At 50.9% G+C, this 20,850-nt stretch overlaps 1 protein-coding gene across 7 annotated transcripts in view; it reads left to right on the forward strand.

The window, feature by feature from the left end:
* Window positions 1-20,850, forward strand: part of GRK5 (G protein-coupled receptor kinase 5) — a 224,016-nt gene that overhangs the window by 131,994 nt on the left and 71,172 nt on the right. The gene's annotated exons all lie outside the window — the stretch shown is intronic.

The raw sequence follows: 20,850 nt of genomic DNA on the forward strand, positions 1-20,850 counted from the left end.
TGTGGCTCACGGGCTTAGTTGCTCTGCGGCATGTGGGATCTTCCCAGACCAGGGCTCGAACCCGTGTCCCCTGCATTAGCAGGCAGATTCTCAACGACTGCGCCACCAGGGAAACCCGCCTGTATATTCTTGTGTTTTAAATTTATCTCAATTTTATTTTCTAATATGGAAACTATGAATAGATATAACCCACATAAACAAAAGCTGTTTGGGGTCCTCAACATTTCTAGAGGTGTAACACTGTTCTGAGTCTATAAAACTTGAGAACCACTGTGATAGAGGGGAAAAAAGGAAGATAGAAACAGTGGAACATAGAAGGCGATTCTTGTGTAGCACTGACATATACATACACTACCAAATGTAAAATGGATGGCCAGTGGGAAGCTGCTGTGTAGCACAGGGAGATCAGCTCAGTGCTTTGTGATGACCTAGAGGGGTGGGATAGGGAGGGTGGGAGGAAGATGGAAGAGGGAGGGGATATGGGGATATACGTATACATATGGCTGATTCACTTTGTTGTACAGCAGAAACTAACACAACAGTGTAAAGCAATTATACTCCAATATGGATATATATATATATATTTTTAAAAAGACAATTCTTGTGAAATAGCATTTCCTGAGCCCTGAGAAACAATTGGTGCTATATAGTTATCCTTCATTCTAAGATAACTCAAGATAGAAATTTTTTTTTTTTTTTAACTTTTTTGTGGTACGTGGGCCTCTCACTGCTGTGGCCTCTCCCATTGCAGAGCACAGGCTCCGGACGCGCAGGCTCAGTAGTTGTGGCTCAGGGGCCCAGCCGCTCCACGGCATGTGGGATCTTCCTGGACCAGGGCACGAACCCGCGTCCCCTGCATTGGCAGGCGGGCTCTCAACCACTGCGCCACCAGGGAAGGCCCAAGATAGAAATTTTTAAATCGAGAGAACTGATAAAGTAAGGTACTAATATATTCTGCAGGACTTGAAAACGTTGATCTGGAAGAATTTCAAGACTGGGTCATGCGCATCCTGTGTTACAGTGACACCTACTGAACAATGGGGGCGTTACAACCCAGCTCTATGGGACCAAGAACCAGCAAGAGTAAATGCTGCATTCAGACTGAAAAGGACCTAGAAAAGAGCAAATTCTGTCAGGCAGGGTATGACATTATAATCGGCTTAGACAAAACAGAAATTCTCAGGATGCAGCTCAGAAAGGACATAATGACAGTTGCTTTGCCTACACACCCTCTTCCACAGTTAGAAGGAAAATCAAGGAGCCTAGGGCAGAGGCTAACATCAATCACCTTGGAGCTTTTAAGAAATAAATAGTTCCAAGGCTTTATAGAATCAGAGTGTCTGGGCCCAGAATTTTATATTTTGAAAAAGTTCTCCAGGGAACATGGTCATTTTAGACAATATCTGGTCAGAAATGGCCCTGCTAGGGTGGTTTCTGCCTTATAGGGCTGGAACCATATAGGGAAGGCACAACAGAGGTGCCTTCAAACGGACCTGTGTGGAGTCCGCATATCTGTCCCCTGGGAGATAGAGGCTGAGGTGGGACCTGGGAGCGTCCCACTGTGCCGGTTCGTGCTTGGGGGTCAGAGGGATGTTTGGAAAGGCCGTGGCTGCAAATGGGGAATGGCGGGGGGAATGTTCCATTCTGCTGCACACCTTGACCACTGCCTCCTGGATTCCTGCCCCTTGGGGGACAGCATCAGAGTCTGGATTGACGTTGGCTTGGCAGCTCTCCAGAGACCTGCGTCCCCACATGCCATGGAAATTCTGACTAAAGTTCAGGTTCATTCAACGCTAGCAATCCCTGTGCAAACTCAGCCCCCCCCCGCTGGCCCCCACCATTTACTGCTCTGCACGTGTTTCTTTCCACGTTCTCTCTCCACCCCTCTGCCCACCGCAGCCGTCACAGCCCTGTGATGGCCCTTGCTCCTTTGTATATCAGGTCTTCTCCATGGTTAGTAACCGCGCCATTAGCAGAGTGATGGGCTGGTGGGGGGCACACTTCTTAACTTGGCTACCTCGGTCCCGCGGGGACTGGATTTTGGATGAGGTGTTGAGGCAGCCTCCTGAGCGGCTGGGCAGCGTCTGCTGAGCAGATTCTGGTCCTCTTGGGGTGACTGCGTCAGTCAACACCCCAAGGGCTGAGGCCTCAGTGTGGAAAGTATGCAAGCCTTGGACGATGCCACGGATGGTCTGGAATGGCTTGGCCTCTCCTTCCCAAGGCTCCAGCTGATTTCCCCATCGTGTGGGGGAGAGGGAGCAAAGGGCCAGCGCGTCCCAGTTCCTGGAGCATCAGTGAGTGTCGCCAGGCCAGGGGTGTGGCAAGGGCTGGGAGCATTCTGGGGTGGCCGCCCAGGGGGTGTGGCTGGCCCTGGCCGGGATGCTGTGCCCACCTTAGCATCTGGCCGTCACTCCCACACGCAGCAGGAACCTCGTCCCCATTGCTCAGCTGGGAAAACTGACTAATGGTGCCGGACCCGGGCCCGTAGCAGATGCTCTGTGGACAATAGCTGCTCTGATCATGTGGTTTGTCTGGGGTCACCCAGGTGGTGAGTGGCGGGGCCAGGACTGAACCCATGTCCATCTCCCACCCCAGCCCTGCCCTCCTGCCCTGTAGCCTGGCCGTCTTCTCCTGGCCTCTCAGTGAGCCAGGCAGGGCAGAGAGAGTTAGTACCCCATTTTATAGACCAGGAAACTGAGGCCAGGTGATTCGTCAGAGATCACTGAGCCTGGCATTGGCAGAACTGAGCTTCAAACCTCGCTCTTTTGCCTCGTACACCTTGTATTAGTCTGCTTGGACCATGACAAAATGCCACTGAGTGCCACGACAAAATAAGGCTGAGTGGCTTAAACAACGGAAATGTATTTTCTCACAGTTCTGGTGGCTAGACGTCCAAGGTCAGGGTTGTGACAGGGTTGATTTCTGGTGAGGGCTTCCTTCCTGTCTTGTAGACGGCTGCCTTCTCGCTGTGTCCTCACATGGCCTTTCCTCTGTGCAGAGAGAGAGAGCGCGCGCCATTTCTGGTGTCCCTTCATCTTCTTCTGAGGACACCAGTCCTCGGATTAGGGCCTCACCCTTATAACTGCATTTAACTTTAATTACCCCACTCAAGGGCCTGTCTCTAATACAGCCACATTGAAGGTTAGGGCTTCAACATATGAATTTGAGGGGTGGGCACAGTTCAGTCTGTGACCTACCCTGAGCCCCTTCCACTCTTTTGGGGCCCCCAGGTCACACCAGGAAATGGCTGCTACTGCACATCAGAGGAGTCATTTGGAGCGACCGATTGTGCAGGAGCCCCGGGAGAGGACAGGGGCAATCTGAGAAGGCTTCCTGAAGGAGGGGTGTGTGTGTGTGTCTCTGGGTGTGTTTTTGTGTGTGTAGACACTGGGCTTGAGTAGCTGGCCCGTTTGGGAATCTGCGTCATTTCAGGGCAACCCCACAGGGAGTCCGCCCCTACCCCCCACCCCGTGATTCAGACGAGCTTGGCTATTTTCCAGGAGCAACTTTCTCTCCATGGATGTGGCGAGAGGGGAGCCATCTGGTCCTTGCTTGGTCCAGCAAGGCAGCTGTAGCTTGATGCAGCCCATCAGGTAGCATTTCCAGGTCTTTAATGTGGAAGGGGATGGAGTTCCAGGTGGGCAAAGAAGGGCAGAAGTCGAGCCGAGGACCTGGGAAGTGCTCCTTCAGCAGAGAGAGACATCTGCAGATTGGCTGCTGCATGTGGCAGCCAGCCCCAGCTGCTGTGGTCCCAGCTGCTGGGGAGTGTGGTCTTTCTATAAAGAGGAGCCTTGTTAGGATGTCATCACCTGCAGGAGCCCCTGCTGTAAATCCTCTTGCCTTCCTCACCCAGTGTCTGTCCTCCCTTCTCTTCTTAGACTCAGGCCAGATGTGGCTGGTGAAGGAAATCCTCGCTGCCAGGTTTAGAAATTTTAACTTTCTGCAGTGTCTGTGTTTCTGGAATGAGGGCGGGGTTCCCAGGACAGAGGCTTTGGTTCATGCACCAGGTCCTGTGTGGAGTCCGGAGCAGATATGGGTTCTGTGTGGGGTTGTAGTAGGTACTCAGTCAAGAGGCTGGGAAGAGTGCTGAGGAGGCAGAGGAGGCCGAGGGAGGCTGAGGGACTCTGCTCTTTCAGTGGAACTTCCTGTTTCTCACGTTTCCTCTATAAAGACCACAGTGCCAGCCCTGCCCCAAAGCAGAGTGTGAGCCTGTCCATTTTGGGTGTCTTTGGCTTCTCTTATGTCTGTGCCTCGGCTTAGCACACCTTGGCCCTTGCCGGGCTCTGAAGGTGTTGAGTTGCTTCTTGGAGCTTAAGCCACAGCCCGTGTGAGAGGGAAGAGCCCCCTCTTGCAGCTCCATGTGAAAGTGCTTGAAGCTTTTGCAACCCCGTTAATTAAGAAGATGGAGTATCTACCCTCCCCTTGGGCTTCCCTGGTGGCGCAGTGGTTGAGAGTCTGCCTGCCGATGCAGGGGACACGGGTTCGTGTCCTGCTCTGGGAGGATCCCACGTGCAGCGGAGCGGCTAGGCCAGTGAGCCATGGCCGCTGAGCCGGTGCATCCTGTGCTCCGCAATGGGAGAGGCCACAACAGTGAGAGGCCTGCGTACCACAAAAAAAAAAAAAAAAAAAGAAGAAGAAGATGGAGTATCTACCCTCCCCTGTCTCCCACCCCTTCTCTCCTTCCTCTGCACCTGGTCCAGGGACCTTTGCTTGGGTGACACTCCCCTCCCTTCCTCCCTGAGGGAGGCCCTTCGCTTCTCTGGTGGGCAGTGGTGGCTTCCTCTTGAGGGAGGAGCAATTTGCTGTCCTCCCTTCCTCCGATTCCCAAGGGTGAGTCTCTCTGGGACAGCAGAGGGGCCTCCTGGGAAGCCTCCTTCCCCCCAGCGCTCGCTGGCAGCATAGGGCCTTAGGAACCAAAAAGACCTGGACTCAGCCCTCAGTTCCCCCACTGCCGCTGTATAACCTCAGCGAGTTCCTTAGACCAGCTATGTGTGGTTTTCTGTTCAGTGCTGGGGGAGAAGTCTCCATCCCCCAGGGTGGCATTAAGAGCGAGAATGGAGTCTTCAGGCCTGGGGCTCTGTGGGTGCTGAGCACATGTGTAAGAGCTCCCGTGTGAGTGGTCCCTGCCCAGGTGGGGGATGTGAGCTGATGCCCCTCTCCCATTTATCACTCTGGCCTTGGCTGCTCTCTGACTGCCTAGGTGGGAAGGCCTCATCATCATGATTAAAACCATTCCCTTGGGGACTTCCCTGGTGGCGCAGTGAGTAAGACTCCATGCTCCCAATGCAGGGGGCCCGGCTTTGATCCCTGGTCAGGGAACTAGATCCCACATGCATGCCACAATTAAGAGTTCGCATGCCACAATTAGGAGCCAGCGAGGCACAACTAAGGAGCCCGCCTGCTGCAACTAAAACCTGGTGCAACCAAATTAAAAAAAAAAAAATCCCTATTTAGCAAGCCCCAGCCCTCGTCCATTCATTCATTCATCCATTCTCCTGTTTCTGAGAACCTGCCCTGTACCAGGCCTTGCTCTGAGTATTGGGGAGCACAACCAGAAATAAGACAGCAGGGCTGGCTCCTTATTTCCAGACTGAAGCTGGGGAGGGACACTAACCAAGCAACCACCCAAGCAGATTTTTTTTTTTTTTTGGCTGCACCGTGGGGCATATGGGATCTTAGTTCCCTGACCAGGGATCGAACCCGCGCCCCTTGCATTGGGAGTGCGGAGTCTTAACCACTGGACACCCAGGGAAGTCCCCCAAGCAGATTTTAAAGGTCACCTGTATTGAGTGCCAGAGAGGAGGGGTGACAGGGGCCCAGCTCTGGGTGAGGCTTGAGGGGACTCAGAGTTGCAAGGCAGCCCTTGCCTCTAGGAAGTGTGGGCGCCAGCTGTAGGCTGTTGCCACTCTGGGCTCTGTGACCGTCAGAGGCAATCAGACTGCAAGGTCAAAGTCAATATTTAAAAAAAAAGGAACGTCAGTTCTTAGGAAGCTCTTAGTAGCCCTGTATACAGTCTTGTGTTTAGCCACTTACTTATAGCCGGGACCCAGAGGCCACCTGGATGTCTGCCCCTTGAGTGCACGAACATCCCCCACCTTCCTGGCCCTTGTAAGAGAGGCGGTGCCATCCCAGGTGCTGGTATGGCCATCTGGGGGTTGCTCCTTGCCCATGCCCTTCAGGAACCCCAGAGACACTTGAGCCTGATGTGGCCGGGACGAGGCAGTTCGCACAGCGCCTGTATCTTGGGAAAACGAATGTGGTTCCCAGTGTGCTGCCTTGAGTTCCTGGAACCAGAGTGTTTGTTTTGTGTAATATACAGCAAAAACAGTTCTAGTGACTTCAGAACCTTGCGGCTTCCAAACTATAACTTATTAAAATACTGGATTTTTTATCCAGTGGATAAAATGTGGATTACCCGGGATATCACAGGGACAGAAAGCTAAATTGTGTTTGACAGGGAGAGAAAATACTCTCCATTTCAGGTCACCATTTTTTTTTTTAAATTTTATTTATTTTTTTATACAGCAGGTTCTTATTAGTCATCCATTTTATACACATCAGTGTATACGTGTCAATCCCAATCTCCCAATTCATCACACCACCACCACCACCCCCACCGCTTTCCCCCCTTGGTGTCCATACGTTTTTTCTCTACTTCTGTGTCTCGATTTCTGCTCTGTGAACCAGTTCATCTGTACCATTTTCCAGGTTCCACATATATGCATTAATATACGATATTTGTTTTTCTCTTTCTGACTTACTTCACTCTGTATGACAGTCTCTAGATGCATCCACATCTCTACAAATGACCCAATTTCGTTCCTTTTTATGGCTGAGTAATATTCCATTGTATACATGTGCCACATCTTCTTTATCCATTCATCTGTCAGTGGACATTTAGGTTGCTTCCATGTCCTGGCTGTTGTAAATAGAGCTGCAATGAACATTGGGATGCATGTGTCTTCTTGAATTATGTTTTTCTCTGGGCATATGCCCAGTAGTGGGATTGCTGGGTCATATGGTAGTTCTATTTTTAGTTTTTTAAGGAACCTCCATACTGTTCTCCATAGTGGCTGTATCAATTTACATTCCCACCAACAGTGCAAGAGGGTTCCCTTTTCTCCACACCCTCTCCAGCCTTTGTTGTTTGTAGATTTTCTGATGATACCCATTGTACAAGTCACCATTTTTAAGGGGATGTTTTAAAAATCTATTTATTTATTTTTGGCTGCGTTGGGTCTTCGTTGCTGCGCACGGGCTTTCTTTAGCTGTGGTGAGCGGGGGCTACTCTTCGTTGCGGTGCACGGGCTTCTCATTGCGGTGGCTTCTCTTGTTGAGGAGCACGGGCTCTAGGCGTGTGGGTTTCAGTAGTTGTGGCACGCAGGCTCAGTAGTTGTGGTGCATGGGCTTAGTTGCTCCATGACATGTGGGATCTTCCCGGGCCAGGGCTTTGAACCCATGTCCCCTGCATTGGCAGGCGGATTCTTAACCACTGTGCCACCAGGGAAGCCTCCAGGTCACCATTTTTAGAACTGAACACATGCTTTTTGAGATTTGGGTACCTTAATTCCACCAGGGAAACAGTTCTCTATTTGCTTAAGTCCAAGGGCTGCTAGAGGACCATGGGACCCTTGGAGCCTTATTACAGCGCCGTGGGTCATGCCAAGGGAGGTCGGGTGGGTACATCGCATTTGAAGGGACACCTCGGCCTCCCTCTCAGTGGCAAAGAAACATCTGAAACTGCCTGATTTAGTAGATGAGGTTCAGGTGGGTGAACATCAGTTCCACAATTAATCCCTCATTGGCTGTGTGTGCTCAGCTCTCCCCTGGTTGGGCAGTGAAGGGGGTGGGTTTGGGGAATTGGCAGGAATCTCTAGTGACTGCTCCTTATAATAATGATGGATAGACAGTATTGATACTTACTGAGGGCCTTCCACCTGACAGGCACTGCGCTAATAAACCCCTTGGTTGATCTGTACCTATGAGGTAGGTCGTATTGTTATTATCTCTATTTTAGGTCCAGGAAAGTGAGTCTCAGAAAAGCTCATACAGCTAGTATGTGGTTGGATCAAGCAGAGTATAGGTTCGGCTGCTGTAACAAAGACCCACCCGAACACTGGTTTAAACAAGGTAGAAGCTTATTTCTCTCTCATGGAACAGTGCTTGGGTAGGGGTTTGGGGCTACTGTGGAAGTTCTATCTTTGTGGCTATTTAGTTCCCAGTCTCTTCTGTCCTTAGGATGTTGCCTGCGTCTACATGGTCCAAGATGGCACCCCACATGTCTGCATTCTAGTCTACGGGAAGGGGGACATGCCCTTTCTCCTAAGGACATAACCCAGATAACTTGGACCTTTCTGCTCATGTTCTATTGGCCAAAACTTGGTCATATAGCCACACCTAGCTGCAAATGTTGTTGGGAAATGTAGTCTTTCTTTTGGGTGGCTGTGTGCCTGGCTAAAAGTGGGAGATCTATTACAACAGAAAACACGATGAATGGACATTAGATGACTGGGATGAGTCTAGGTGGTGTACAGAGTTCATGTCTCTTACCTGTCCACCACCTCTCATCCCTGAGGAGTTCAAGGTCAGCTCCAAGGAAAGGAGCCCAGAGCTGGACCGTCAGCTCCTTGGATGCTTACGGTGTTGGGTGTTTCTGCCGATCCCTTGATCCTCTGGGGGAGCACAGCGCAGGGCAACAAGTAGGTGCTCAGTAAATCAATCTTAAAGGGAGAGCAGTAGAGAGGGACCTGACCTACCAGATCCAGCCCCAGCTAAATATGATGGGCACATCTGGATGTGAATTATAAGGGGGCTGGAAACTGCAGTGACCAACTGCCAGGAGGCAGCTGGGCCTAGAAGGATTCCCTTGCAGGGTGGAGCTCCCAGCTGCTTTGGTTGGGACCACAGAGAGGTTCAGGGTATCGTGCTGGCTGCCCTGGCTTAACCCCAACTTTGAAGACATCTATGAGCTGTGATTCCAGACTGGAAATTCGACTCCGTGCCTGCTTTGGGAGGAACTGGCCGCTTTGAGTGGCTTCTCCCCTAGTGGTGGTCTCTTGGGCTGTGCCCTGTACACTCCTGATTCTTTTCTGGCCACACGGAGGTCTGGGTTTGTCAGCTGCTGGCCCCTGGTTTTCGAGGAAGGGCCTCTGCCTCTCTCCCTCTGTGCTCCAGCTGCCTGCTTGAACTGGCCCTGACTCAGCTAGAACAACCTCTCAGAACCCAGGCCCCGTTCCGAAGTCCTTGGAGGACTTTCTGAGACGACACACTGAATGTGGGGAGCTGAGAGCTCTCTGGTCCCTGTTATTAGTTACACCTTCTGAACAGAGCTTCTCTCCATGCAGGTGCTCAGAAGGGAAAATCAGTGAGCATCCGAGGTTCCAGTGTGGAATTTTTCAATCATTTGAACATTGTTCTTGGCAAGGAATGATTGAAAACAAACAGCCATTATAGGTTACATTTTTAGACCATTTAGCAACAGAGGGTATTCTTTGATCATCCCCCTGGTTTTTTGGTCTTTTTCGCAGTTGTCTTTCTTGTGCTGAGTAACTGAAGAGGATACCGATTAGGCTCGGCATCAGTTAAGTATCTGTCAGAGCGTCTGTTCGGAGCCTGGCAGTCAGAGGAAAGAGAAAAAGTGTTCCCAGAGAGCGGTGTTCAGGCTGAGACGGAGCTTACGAGGTCTAGACAGTTATAAGATATGTGGAACTCTTAAAAAAGAAAGAAGGGAAGAAAGAAAAACATGTGTTTTGGGTTCTGCGTGCTTCTATTCTGTAGTTGTATCGCTGAGGCGGCTTTAGTTTACAATAAGTGGTATTTGGCAAGAAGTGTTACTGCCTGCTGACAAATTGATTGTGCTCTTTTACTGAGATGAAAATGCAGGAGGCATTTTGCTTTTTTTCCCTCTTGATGATTAAAAGCGTCTACTTGGCTCCAGGCAGAGATGGCCCCTGAGGATTTATATGAGACACCTGTGTGGCATCCATCACCAGCCTTCAGGCTGACAGAAGCAGCTACCCTGCACGGTGTTCAAAATGCCAGGTCCTGGGAGGGAGTTTTGACAGGCTTGACCGGGAGTCTCTGTGCCAGACCTGGGTGGGACCCTAGGGTGAGGGTCTTTGAATTTTAATCAAGAACTTCCCCTCCCTGTTCACGCTGAGCCAGGGCCTTAGAGCAGCTGAGCGGCTAAGCAAGCCCTGCGGTGATGAACAAAACCAGACCTGCCCCTACCCGGGCCTCAGTTTCTCCGTCTGAGCAATGAGGGCATCACACTGGCTTTCCTTCGGATTTTCTTCAGGGTCTGTGTCCCTGCTCCCTCCGGCATGCCCTTGCTCTGCCCTATGATTGCGTTATAAAGAATGAGGATGCCAGTGTTGGGAAGAGGCTCCCTTTCCCATGTGGCAGATCCACTCATTAACTTGACCCAGCCCAGGGACAAATTAGAATGTAGCCAACAGCTAGCAAATTGATGAGATAGGTCGTTAATCCATTCATTCATTCGTACGTGTGCACTCAAATATTACTGTACCAGCTCTATGCCAGGCTCTGAATGGGGAGCTGGACGTGCAGGGAACCGGGCAGCCTGGGCCCCGCCTGCATTCCCCTCCTGTTGGCTGAAGGACTTGCCTCTGTGTCGGTCCTAGCATAGGAATGAGATGTGAAGTGCAGTTCTAACAGCCTGTTTAAAGCCAAGCATTTACTTTTGGACACCCAGGACTTTAAGATTTCTACCTTCAAAGAGCAAGGGATTTGTTTTGACAAAGGAAGTGTAAACAGGATTCTAGTGAATAATATTTCTCATGGCTGCTCCTGCTTTAATCAATTGTATATTTATTGGTGATCTCTTAAGTGTCCAGACTGTCCTAGGCTCTGCCGGGGATGCAGAGAATTTACAGCTCAGCTGGGGATGGATGGATGTGTGTGTGTGTGTGTGTGTGTGTGAGGGAGTGTGAAGGCCAACTCTGAGGACAGTGGCCGAAGGAATGAGACAGCACGAACGTTACTTGATCACAGGTGTGGTGCTGGCCGCAGAGCTGAAGGAGCTCCAGGGAGGGGGCGTTCCAGAGGAGAAGGGGAGAGAAGGGTATTCTACATCATTCTCCTTTGCTGGCCCGGCTGGTGGAGCATAGCTGTCCAGCTGGTAGCCAGCCCCTGAGCTGCCACAGTTTTCCCAGGCCTTAGTCTCTGGAGGCTGAGCCCTGGACTCTGTATGCAGAGCAGTCCTGGGCCCCGTGAGAATGGAATGACAGGTCATGGGTGTGTCCAGGTTACCAGGGTGACTCTCTCCCCTGTGGACTCCCCGAGTCTGCCAAATGATGCCACTGGTGTGACGCCATCCACCTCTCAGGGTTCCAGTTCCTCACCTGCTGCCGCTACGGATTCCCTAGAAGCTAAGAAATGCAGAAGAGCTGTTCTCTTTTCAGGAAGAGCTGAGTTCAGATCTCATCTCCACCTCTTGCTAGCTCTGGGACCTTATGCTAATTCCTTCTCAGTGCCTCATTTTTTGACATCTGAAAAATAGGCTGTTAATAGCGTCTGTTTTGTAGATGCAAGAGAAAAGCATGTGAAGTGTGTCGCACAGTGCCTGGTATACAGCAGGTGCCCCATTCATGTTAACTGCTATCGTTCAGTTATTATTATGACACATCAGGTGGCGAAATCAGAAGGTCACCGTCTGATCCAAAAGTCATGTCTTTCTGAAAACTAGCTTAGCTGAACTCTATGAAAATTCATGTCTAAAATCCCGACCCACCCTGGGCTGTAACTCGGCTAAGTGAGTCTGAATTGAGGCTCCACCTCTCTCTGTTGGTTTCTGCTGAAGCATCACGCCTCTCCCCTGTTTCTCATCTGCAGCGTGGGTACCGGGTGAACTGTGTGCCTGGGAATATGTTCGTCTCTTCCCCACTCTAGCCCCTCTTGGGTCTGGGGCTAAGCTAAGCAAAGGTAGCTTGAAGGAAGGAGTTGACATGCTGTCATATTTAATTACCAGAGACCTGGATCAGGTACCAGTGGGCCAAGCCCTCCATACGCTGTTCCTTGAGGAAGCAGAGTGCAGGTGTATCACGTGGCCAGTCTTGTAGGAGCCGTGATGGGGCAGCTGGCGGAACTGGACGTGTATCTGAGAGAGGCCTCCAGGAGCACAGAAACACTGCCACCAAATATTTGCCCTCCCTATCTCAGGAATAAGGACTAAGGGGCGGGTATTACAGAAAGGTTTGGTCTCAAAATAAGAATGACTTTTAACATGGTGCTGATAAAGAGTACTGGACACCTTGTAGGTGAAGCGCTTACTGTCCCTGGAATGGCACAAGTTAAGGCTGGCTAAGCCACTAATGGGGATCATATCCAGAGGATGGGGGTTGGGGGGGTCTTTGGAACCTGAGACATCAGGACTTTGGGGAGACCATCAGTTGCTTCCACCTTCCCAGGCATTCACTTCTTAAGCTGCTTTTGGCCAGCACAACCGTGAGCCTCGCTAGGCCCTGGCTACTGGCCCAGGAAGAAGCAGGACTGCCTCTGCATGGAGGTTGCTGTTTGCCTTGGCCCCTGCTTGCCCAGCCACTTTCTGGCCCTGCCCTCCTGTGGCTTTTGCTTCATTAGCTCAGAGCTCCAGGTAAAGCCAGGCCCCGGGGCCCTGGATGGCACAGTGGGCACAGCCTCCGAGGCTGCAGAGCCTGCACGCCTCCCTGCTCTCCTCCCGAGCAGGCTAGGGCAGCCCACAGTAAGGGTGCGTCAGGCGCTGTCATCCAGGCTTAAACTGGAAAAACACTCGAGAAAGACTGACGCATAGAGAGTGGGGGTCACGGCCCCGGGGTCCCGCAGCAAACCGGCAGGGCTGCAGTGGAAGCCGGGGACCCAGCCCACGGAGCAGCGCGCTTCCCCGGCCCTGGGGAGATGCTGCTGTTAAGCTCCCGCTTGCTCTGCTCCCGCTCTGGCCACAGTGCAGGTGCAGGAGGGGCTGCAGCCCGGTGGCCTTAAAGACCCCAACAGTCGTGAACTCTGCTTGGGGCTCTGATGCTGGAGAAAGGCCGTGCCCTCTGGTATCTCCATCCCCACCAGGCTCCTGCCTGTGGACGCACCCAACTGGGAGGCGGGGACATTTACGCTCCCCTAGTTCATCAGCTTCATTTTGTAAAAGGGGAAACCGAGGTCCAGAGAGCAGAATGATGGGTCTGAAGTCATACATGGGTCAGAGGAGAAGCTGGAGGCCGAGTCCAGTCCCCTGGCCCCAGCCCCATGGCCCTGGCTGAGCTTTGAAGACAGTGAGTGAGTCAGGCAGGGCCTGTGTTCAGGCCCTTCTCGCTTCTGGAGGTGAGGCCACCACAGCTGCAGCAGACGGCCTGGCCCAGCCTCGCCTCGGCCTGGGTACCCAGAGCCCTGCAAGCCTCACGGGTTCTTTTGTTAACCTTAGATGGAAGCCCTGCTAGGGACAACTCTTAATCATCTAGTTTTTTCGGGGAGACCTTCATTTCTGGCAGATTAATCACTCAGTGGCAGGGGGAGGTGTCGAGGGGGTGTGGGCCTGGGATTTCTACTCCCCAACTTGGAGGCTTACGGTCTCCACTTCGCACTGATTTGTTCATTTGTTTTGTTTTATCTTCATTTGTTTTACGTATACACCTGCGCTCTTGCTTGGCCAGGCACTGTTCCAGATGCTGGGGATAAAATGATGAACTAGACCTTGGAATCTCCCGGGGAGCTTTAAACACTACTGACGCCATCTCCAGAAATTTGATACAGTTGGCCTGGGTGTGGCCTGCGTGTTTCCATTTCTAAAATTGCCTGTATCCACATGGAAATTTATTTTCAAGGAGGAAAAAAGCTTGTAGAAAGGATGTGGCTCTAAGCGGATGGTTGTGAGCAGAGCCCGAGTGAAGGGAGGCCCCGGGTCATTCACCATCCACCAGGCTTTCCCAGGTGCCGGCACCACAGTGGGCCCGGTTCCAGCTCCCGGAAGGCTCTGCTGCAGGCCCAGCAGGGTGAAACGGGGTTCTGAGCACCCGCCTGTGACCCAGGCCCTGCACCCCAAGGGGGACATGTCTGGCGGCCACAGCTCCTTTGCTTGCCAGGGCCTTCTTAATCTCAGTGATCCTACAGCCAGATTTTTAGAATAGTTGTTTTCCCCTCATCTGTAAAGATTTAAAATCTTAAGGAATAGAAACCACCACAGGTCACACACATTAGTCGTCTCCTTTTTGCCTGGCATTTTCAAAATCCTCCACTGGTGATGAACCAGGTGCCTTTTCTACTGATGCCTTGTGGCTGTCATGCTCCTTCTGTGCTCACGTGGAGGGATTGCTTATAGTCACAAAGTGGGGACTTTCAGCCCGGGAGAGGGCTGAGAGCCCAGTGGTCTCTACCGGCCAGTAGAGATGGCCGGTAAAAGAGCCAGGCCTGGAACCCAGGTCCCAGTTCTGTCCCCAGCTCTTCCACCGTGCCGGGCATCCCAGCCACTGCCCCACAGTGTCCATGCCTCCCTGGCCATTCCCTGGGTCCACCTCCGTCACCCCACCCCTCCATTTACCCACCCGATTCTTCATCCCATTCTCACTGCAAGGGAATATCTAAATTCTTCGCTTTTCTTGGCTGCAAGGATAAGAGAGAGGTCACTGCCTAACTCTGGGGCCCCATCACTGCCCAGAGGGCCCCGTGGTGACAGCGGAGGCTTGACATCCTTTCCAGCTCAGCCCCCAGGCCGTTCCTAGGCTCCAGGTATCTCCTGGGCTTTGACCGCACCCAGTGGATTCAGGGCAGAGACCTGAACCCTCACAAAGAGGTGGGGCTCATTCAGGCGGCTGCATGGGCCCCCCCCACAAGTAGACTTCCACCCACCCCTCTTCCTTTCACAGATCCACAGACCAGACCCTCCTTTCCTCCCCCTTTCCCACCCCTGTCCCCACTTCCCCCACCTGGCAGCCCAGGCCCAAACACCCTACAGCTCAGTGGTTTTTACATGTGACTTGTCCAGGTGTCACTAACCTTTGTAAGACTCGGGCTTAATAGTTTTGATCCTACAGAGACACGTGACAAGTACAAGACATTCAGTAAAACCCGAGACCAGCAGGAGGGCAACAAAAAGCACAGGAAGATGGGGCTCGGTTTGGGTGTGTTTGTGTAATGTGCCATATGTCATTTTTATTCACGTAAAAACATCTTTCTTGAAGCAATAGGAACCCACTCGGCTGTTGCGAACCAAATACCAAATGTTTCCTTTTTCCTCTCCTGCTCCTTCCAAGAGGCGGAATTGCCGTTATCCGTGATGCTATCTTGCCTTTCAGAGAGCCTTTTCCTCAGAGCAAACGCCCGGATGTTTCTTCCAGCTTTGGCAGGAATTTTTGAGAGAAAGCTGTTTTCAAATCCCTTTTCTGTCTCTGTCTTAGACCTGGAGTACAGCAAAGGGAGGGGCTCCAGGCCTCAGTCTAATCCAGTCTCCTCCAATCTGTTTTCCTCAGTTGCCTCAGGACCTATAAGCACCCCTGCCCCCAACGAGAAAAAACAACAAAACCTGGTATTTTGGTGAAACGGTGTTAAATAAGATAAAATGAAAGAAAAGAAAAGAAAGCTCCAGTTGGTAGAGAGATGGCACCAGGAATCAGGAATCACTTTTGGATTAGCTCTCCCACCCCCACCCCCACCTCCGTGTACAATAAACAAGGGCTCCCGTGTTAGCATTTCCATTTCCTCAGGAAGCTGCCTTTCTTGCTCCTACTTCTGAAATGGAATGTGCATTTTCATTGGCCCAAGTTCAAGGAGTGCCTAGGGGCAACAATGAAAAACCGGTCCCAAGCAGGTCTCCGTGGTAGGTGGTCGACACCCCCTCCCCCAGAGCCGGGACTTCTTGCTTCCTATCCTCTGGGGATTGACGCCAGATGGGGAGGGAGGGGGAGGGAGGGAGGGAGGGGGAGGGAGGGAGGGAGGGAGGGAGGGAGGGAGGGGTGGCGACCTCCCTCGCTTGGGTTTGTAGCCATGAGGGGATCCATGCTGTCCCTGCTGCCTGAGTTCTGGCTTTCAGTTGGGAAAGTCTGGTGACCCTCCAAGCATCCGCATACCAAAGGCTCTTAATTAAGAAAGTATGTTCCCATTTCATGTCATTCGAAAAGAATGAAAACAGTGACAGCATTTATTTATCTTCACTATCAATATCATTCCTGTTTCTAATTCCACTGGGGGTTATGAGTCTTGAAGGAATTGACTGTGGGTTGTGAGATTTTAACCCCAGCCATGTGCTGTGGGGATACATGTGTCTTCTCTCTGAGAGAGAGGCTCAGAGCGAGGGGGAGAAGGGCCGCAGAGCCCTGGCCTCTGCCCTTCTGGAGCTCAGAGTCAATGGCTCTCGCCGGGAGGAGTGGCCTTTGCTTTGCCTTCTTTGGTGCTGATACAGAGTTGTCCCCCTTTCACCGGCTACATCCCATTTCTTTTCTGAATCTTCAGAGAGTCTTACAGAAGAGTCTTATAGAGGAGAGGGGATGTCCGAATGGCTACCATTTGTTTAGGACCCACTATGTGCTGACACTGGCCTGGGCACTCACGTGTGTTGCTGATCCTCTGATTGCCCGTGTGATGCATGAGGACCTGGGCCTCAGGTTAAGGGATGTGCCCAAGACTAGATAACATGTTAGTCCATTTGGGCTGCTCCAAGAGAATACCACAGCCTGGGTGGATTTATGAAGAACAGAAACTGGGGCTTCCCTGGTGGCGCAGTGGTTAAGCATCCACCTACCAATGCAGGAGACATGGGTTCGAGCCCTGGTCTGGGAAGATCCCACGTGCCGCCAAGCAGCTAAGCCTGTGTGCCACAACTACTGAGCCTGCGTTCTAGAGCCTGCGAGCAACAACTACTGAGCCCGTGTGCCACAACTACTGAAGCCCACACGCCTAGGGCCTGTGCTCTGCAGCAAGAGAAGCCACCGCAATGAGAAGCCCGCGCACCGCAACAAAGAGTAGTCCCCACTCACCACAACTAGAGAAAGCCCACGTGCAGCAACGAAGACCGAACACAGCCAAAAATAAATTTATTTTTAAAAGAATAACACAAATTTATTTCTCACAGTTCTGGAGGCTGGAACTCCAGGTGCCACTTCATAAATGACCATCTTCTCTCTGTGTTCTCACATAGCAGAAAGGGCAAGGGAGCTCTCTGGGGCGTCTTTTAAAAGGGCACTAATCCCATACACAAGGGCTCCACCCTCATGACCTAATCACCTCTCAGGCCTTACCTCCTAATACCATCACAATGGGCATTAGGTTTCTAATGAATCTGGGGGGGGACACATTTAGTGTATAGCAGGTGTCCTTCACAATGGTCCTGAGGTGTGGGTACTGTCAATGGCTTATTACAAGAACAGGCTACGAGACAAGAGGAAGCTCTTGGCAAACACCCAAACATCACAAGGTGGTGGTAAGAACAGGGCTCCTTGTCTTGTTGTGCCCTCTGTTGGTTGACAACTTGTTAAGTGTCATGCCCGACCTTTAAGGTAGGCTTGGCTGTGCCTAAAAACTTCAGGACATGTGTGTTGCAAAAATGCATATGTTGGCATGCTTTGCATGTGTATTCTTAGGCAGTTACCTTCATTACCAAGTAAATTTACTTGCCAACCCCTCAGATAACACTGTGCTGATTCGTGTCCCTTTGTGCCTCACCTCCTATCCCCAAGCAAGCTATCAGTTTCTGTCCATTTTCTTTAAGCCGTTCTGTCTCTCTCTTTTTTTTTTAAATTGAAGTATAACAGATTTACAATAGTATGTTAGTTTCAGGTATACAGCAAAGTGATTCAGTTACATATATTTTTTCAGATTATATTCCATTATAGGTTATTAGAAGCTATTGAATATAATTCCCTGTGCTCTACAGTACATCCTTGTTGCTGATCTATTTTATGTGTAGTAGTTTGTATCTGTTAATCCCATACTCCTAATTTGTCCCTCCCTGTCTCCCTCTCCCCTTTGGTAACCATAAATTTGTTTCATATTGTTAACGAGTCCAAGCTCGCTGTGCTCACCGCATGACAGGCCAATGAATCAGAGACCAGGTGTTGAGACAAGGAATACGACTTTCTTCGGAAAGCCGACAGACCAAGAAGATGGCAGATTAGGGTCTCCGATAAACCATCTTCTCGGGGTTTGCATGCCACTTTCTTTTATAGCACAGAGAGGGGGAGGAGAAGGGGGTAGGAAAGTAAAAAGGCCATAAATTTTGCAAATATCCCCTGGAATGGCCAGCCTGGGGGCGGGGTGGGGGTAGGGTCGGGGGAGGGGATGTGTTAATTTCTTCTTTCTTGCAGCCATCCGCAGGTGGGCGGAGTCAGATTGTCTTCCTGAGAGCTGAACAGAGGCACTTTGGTTTAACATTTCAGGCAGAGGGGCAGGGTTCCCTGAGGCAGGCCATTATGTATGATTATAATAACAAAAGCAATGGAAAGCAAAGGTTAAAGTCAAACAGATCAAACATGGAGTCCGATTTAGCTCTTCCCTGTACACTGTCTGTGAATCTGTTTCTGTTTTGTATATAGATTCATTTGTATTATTTTTTAGAGTCCACATATGAGTGATATCATACAGCATTTGTCCTTCTGTCTGATTTACTTCACTACGTATAATATTCTCTAGGTCCATCCACGTTGCTGCAAGTGGCACTATTTCATTGTGTTTTATAAGCCATTCTCTTTTTTCTAATTACTGTGGTAAGAACATTTAACATGCGATCTACCCTCTTCATAAATTTTTAAGTGCACAATACAGTGTTGTTAACTACAAACAGTGTTGTACAGCAGATGTCTAGAACTTAATCATCTTGCATAACTGAAACTCTAGATCCATTGGACAGTAGCTCCCAATTTCCCCCTCCCCCAATCCCTGGCAACCACTGTTTTACTGTTTCTGTGAGTTTGACTATTTTATTCAAAATTTTTTTTCTTTTTTTTTTTTTGGCCACAACACGCGGCTTGCGGGATATTCCCCAACCAGGGATTAAACCCATGCCACTGCAGTGAAAACCCGGAATCCTGACCACTAGGCTACCAGGGAAGTCCAAGTTTGACTCTTTTAGATACCTCATAAAGGTGGCGTCATGCAGAATTTGCCCTTCTGTGACAGGCTTATTTCAATTAGCATAGTGTCATCAAGACTAACGCATGTTGTCACGTGACACGATTTCCTTCCTTTTTAAGACTGAATAATATTCCACTGTATGTATATACCACATTTTAAAAATCCATTCATTGGTCGATGGACATTTACGTTTGTTGCCACATCTTGGCTGTTATGAATAGTGTCGCAGTGAACATGGGAGTACTAATACCTCTTTGAAATACTGATTTTAATTCTTTTGGATAAATACCCAGCAGTGGAATTGCTGGATCGTATTAATTTTTTGAGGAACCTCCATATACTTGAAGCCGTTCTTGAAGCCTCCCTGCAGTGGTCGCAGATCTAGCCCTGAATTCTTGCCCTAACACTCTTGTCCCAGGCTTGTCCCTGCCTGGTGGCTTCTCCCTGCCCCTCCCTCCAGCCTCTGGCCCTATTTCTCTGGCTTTGACCTTCTCCTCTTTCCCCAGCACTCAGCCTCTCCCCTGCTGACAATTTGCATTGCCTTTGGCGAGCCCATCACTCCCATTCCCATGCGCCAGCGAGCCCTCCCCTGGGCACCTCCCCTGAAACCCAGCCAAACCAGGAGAGCAGTGTGTGTGCCCCTGAAGCCGGGGCATTTCTGGCTGCCCTGCCCAGCCCTGTCTGTGAATGTGCCTCCCTCCTGCCTGGGCTGGTAAGCAAACTGCTGGGACAAAGACAAAGCCTGCGGAGCCTGTCTCCTTTAAGGGGTGCCCCTCCCACCCCCCTGCGACAGGGCCTGGAATGAAGTGCCCAGAAGGGGCTCAGCCAGTGTCTGTGAACTTGTAAGGGAACGTTGGTTCTGTCTGAGGCATGGCAGGAGTTCCGGTGTGCTGCGGGAAGGAGTGGCAGTCCTGTCTTCCTGGGCCAGCTGTGGGCGTGCTTGGGAGGCATCAAGCCCTCGAAGAAGCAAAAGACATGTGGTTTCCTTAAAGCCAATTCAGTTCGGCTTCTCACCAAAGCAGGATCACAACCACAGGGGCTGCGCCCTCCCTGCCCAAAGGCCAGGGCTTGAACCACAGGTGGGAATGGCTCCCAAACTAGTGACCTCCTCCGTAAATGTCTCAGGCTCGTGGCTCCCACCCCATTTTTGTCCACCTTCCCATGCACTGCACTTGAATCATTTGTGCTCTAAAATCATTGATGCCCCAGTGGGACAGTGAATCCATTCCAGTCTCCTTGGCCTTGGAGTCCAGCCTTTTCCTGTCTGAGCCCAGCTGCCTCTCCAGCACATCTGCCCCCCATCCTCCTGGGTGCTGGTGGGCCCTACCCCTCCCTGGCGCAGCCTGCCCCTTGATCCAGGGCACTATAAGTTCAGAGCTTATAATGGGCTTTCTGGACCCCCTTTTCCATCACCTTCCTCTGGACATGCTTCAGTTTTGTGTCCACCAGACCAATGTTACTGCAGCCGAGGTCAAATGTCACATCACAAAGACCACATCCCTATTCTTGGTCTCAGCTGACCGCCAGCTGTTAACTCCAAGCCTGTTTCTGGATCATTAACCTGCCAGTGGGTATGAGGTGTGTCTCCTCCCACCCACTCATCCACACACCCCCCCAGGTGTTCAATTCAATAAGAGAGTCTGAAAATTGAAGGAACCTTCTAGTATCAAAAAGCAAGAGACCTTGGAACAGAGTTTGTTGAATGAATGAAGGATCCAAAAGAATAAGGCTAGAATGATTTGATGATTGGTGAATACTTTGGGGGCAGGGAGCCTGATGCCCCTCATATCTTACATAACGACA

This window comes from Delphinapterus leucas, chromosome 16, assembly GCF_059928025.1.
Source record: "Delphinapterus leucas isolate spDelLeu-1000000601 "Yukka" chromosome 16, BTC_Dleu_Yukka2, whole genome shotgun sequence".
Classification (NCBI taxonomy): Eukaryota; Metazoa; Chordata; class Mammalia; order Artiodactyla; family Monodontidae; genus Delphinapterus; species Delphinapterus leucas.